Below are 4,053 nucleotides of genomic sequence, written 5' to 3'. Positions count from 1 at the left end.
TAGAAGTTGGAACTAGATTTTATTAATGCTTTGATATCTACACATGGATTTTACGTGATTGTCGAGGTTTAAAACAAAAAATAGCTTGCCAAGTTTACAAACTGATAAAGAAAAAACAAAACCAAAAAACAAAAAAACAAAATGAAACGATACAAAAAGAAAAGAAAAAAGAAAACGAAATTTAATTTAGAATTTTGAATCATCAGTATTGTGTGGATGTGTAGTTATAGAAGTGATGAAAGCGCTGGTCCGTTGTAAATAATTAATCTTTTCGGAAGTACAGAAGGAACAAGTTACAATCAGCGGATTATGAAGTTTTTAAAATACCTATATAAATGTATCTCATGACTTCAGAGTTTCAACGCCATCGGCTTTTTGATATCGTTTTTATTCAGAAACAGGTATGACAAACTTTAGTTTCCTATTGTGAGTTTTCCATTCAGTTATGGTATTTTTTTTAGAATTTAGAAACAAAAAAATGCAATCGTTCTAGATTTGGTTGATTAAAGTGGGAGCTAGATGAACGCAGGGTTTTCTAAAAAAAATAAGTATAGATCTGTGCGCATAAAGGACTATAGTTTCATTGCGTTGTAGGTTATTTTTTGTGCAACTCGTGATTTTGGTTATTTTTGGATAGACAGAAAAAAATATAACAGTCATTCCTGAATTGCCTTCTGTCAATATAACGGCTTTTCAAATAGCATTGAAGTGTGTGGTGAAAATTAAACAGAAAAGTGATGTTGAATAGGATATGGTGTTTACTTATTGAATCTTTGCCATAAAAAAATGAAGTAGAGGATGATCACTTTGCTTCCAAAGTAAATCGGAATAGAAGTAGAAAGTCAACGGCAGTCGCAAATGAATGAACCACTGCGCACTCACTTTGGAAGTAAATTAATCTGTACCTACAATAAGTTCTGTACCTACAATAATTACTTTCTTACTGTCTGCGTCCTTTTACTTAATGCAACTTCAGTTAGTGTGAGTTTAAGGCGGTAGGCCTAGGGTAAGGGACATAAAATCATTGGAACGTTTGTATTCAGAATTTTACATCAATCTTATGTAAGCATCTGATTAACTTTGATTTATTTTATTCTGCTTCAAACTAAAGCTTGAGCGGCCTTGGAATTGGATGTGATACAAACATACCATTGATTTCAAGAGTTATGCTCCTTACCCTAAATCTGTCTCTTTAAGCTGAATCTGCTAGAGTTACCTAATATTGAATTCATTTGTTTATATGCTGCTATGAGAGATGTGACTGCTTTGATATGTAGTGGATTTTCTCTTGAATGATATGACACTTATACAATATATAATTGGACATTAATTTACTAAATGACTTAATGTTAATATGTATCAGCATTCTTAGGCAGATGTTTCGCCATTATCACATTTGTTTTTAATGCGCTAAACAACGCCCACTTTATGATCGTGCATTGCAGTGCTCTTTGCATTTGTCACCTTTTTTCATCCATACGACCATGAGGTTAAAGTAATTAACGACTTAATTTAAAGCGTTAATTGCTGTTTTGAATTGTTTGCTCGTTTATTTTTAAGTTCATACATAATAATAATGTGATAATTGATACGAGTGATCATATTCTAGTTATTTATTATCCTATTAATTATTTAGATTTTCTGCATAATTTATCGATATGAAATGATCATAGCCAGTTTATTTTGTATTTATTTTTTTACATATGACAATAAGGCAGCGACCATTTTATAAGCAGGACGGGGAGGGTTGTGATCTTTTTGAAGAATAAAATGTTATAAATGTTTTTGAGAAAATTACCTAATTACTCATCCATTGAAAAGAATAAAAAAAGTAGTGATTCTATATTTTTCAAATTACTTAATCAGGCATACATGTATTTTGAAATAAAAAAGTACTTGCCAGAAAAATATTCTTTTCCGACATCAAATCCCAGGCCACTATAATGATATAAGTGGTCGGTGCCTAAGAATGGAATGTTGACAAAAATAAAATACCAAAGCATCAAAGGTAAAGGACAATTCACACACATCAAAATCTATGCATACAGCCAAAATTTATGCGATCTACATACTCAATGTAGTAAACAGAATGAAATACAATTTTGATGCAATCCAATAATATCTTCTATAATTACTCTTGACTCAATACAAGATCTAAAACAAGGAACTATTGTTAGTTATTGTTAGCTTTTACATTTTTAGGATTCGTAAGAAAGATTCGTGTTTGTGAAGGGATATAATATTTTCCACTCGAGATTAAGCGGGCAAGTTTGAGAAGCTCAATTGAGCGAGTATTTTGATTCTATTTTCACCCTTATTCGTGTGCTTTTCGTAGGGGCCATGAATGTCAAACTACACTACTGAGACTGCCAGACGATTGGCAATCAGCACTAGATAAAACTACAATGTCGCTGCAGTTTTCATGGATCTGTCTAAGACATTCGACTGCCTCCTTCGTAAAATTTTGCTTGATAATTTTTTATATTTAAAAATATGGAGCATATGGAGTTTCCAAGCTTTCAGTAGCTCTCCTTAAGGAGGTAGATCTAGGGTAAGGGACCCAACTCTTAAAAATCATTGGAACGTTTGTATGCAGCATTTTACATCAATCTTATGCAAGCATCTAATTAACTTGGATATTTGTATTCTGCTTTAAACGAAAGCTTGAGAGGCTTTGGTGATATTGAATATACACCGTAATACAAACATATCACTGATTTCATGAGTTATGTCCCTTACCCTTTGTCTACCTCCCTAATTCCTACAGAACTAACCGAAAACAGCAAATCAAAATGAATAGTATTCTTAGTAGTTGGGTTGACATTCATAAAGGCGTACCACAATTTTAAGGATATATCCTTTGCCCTCTTCTTTTCAATCAATGTATCTATCAATGATATTTTTTACTTAATCAAAACATGGCACACTATATAACTTAGAGATGATAAAACCTTATCTTTTTATTCACCTGATCATGATGTTCTCATTTCTAGGTTAGAAACTGAATCTTCTCTTTAGATTATTGAGTGTTTTAAATTGAATAAAATGCAGGCTAATCCTGACAAATTTCAGGTCCTAGCAGTTGGTAAAAAGACCTTTGAAAACAACCATTCTGCAAATTTATCTTCTGAAAATACTGTGAAGTTATTGGGTATTGAAATTTATTATAAACTTAATTTTGATATTCATATTGATAGTTTGCATAGGAAGGCATCTCACCAGCTAAATAAATTAAAACGTTTGAGTCCATTTTTGAATAGACTCACAAGACTCACCATTTTCCATACTTTCATTTTTAGCAATTTTAGAAAAAAAGATACAAATGCTTAAAATGCAGATAACTTTTATGAAGAGATTGGAAAATTCTGTAAAGAGTGATTTAATTAAAGTATTTAAATTTTAAATTGTTTTTCTAAATTACATGTTTCAGCAGTTTTATAGTTACACTAGAGATTGGCTTTGTCTGCTCGTCGCGCATGTTCACAGTCAAGAGATCTGGTCATGTATTCTGTCTTCGAGTATTTTACTTTTTAATTTATATTTAAGGAGGTAGACCTAGGGTAAGGGAAATAACTCTTTCAATCAGTGATATGTTTGTATTATATTCAATTTCACCAAAGCCAATCAAGCGTTTATTTTATACAGGATGAAATCAATCCAGGTAACGTTGATGCTTATATCAAATTGATGCTAAATACTTTACACAAACAATCCAATGATTTGTAAGAGTTATGTCCCTTACCCTAGGTCTACCTTTTTAAGTGTCATCGTTCTATTACCTTGGATTTTTTTCACTCTTGTTGTCGGGCCTTTCAGAGCTTACTTAAAGTTGTGTTTTAGACTTAATGAATAACTTTTGGTTTCTCTGAAAGTATTCACTATTTCGTATGGTGTTTCAACATATCCGTTCTTTAACAAGGGTAGCAATACACAGCACAAAGCGAGATGTAAGGTTTCTGGAAGAGGTCCATACTTAATTACATGCATAACATGCGTTTGTTCTAAGGCATTGATTGATTGCTCAATTAAAATTACTTTAGTTTGTATTTTAGA

Source organism: Perna viridis, chromosome 11, assembly GCF_037379345.1.
Source record: "Perna viridis isolate PV_CMFRI_1.1 ecotype Kerala chromosome 11, ASM3737934v1, whole genome shotgun sequence".
Classification (NCBI taxonomy): domain Eukaryota; kingdom Metazoa; phylum Mollusca; class Bivalvia; order Mytilida; family Mytilidae; genus Perna; species Perna viridis.
This window is presented reverse-complemented; position numbering follows the sequence as displayed.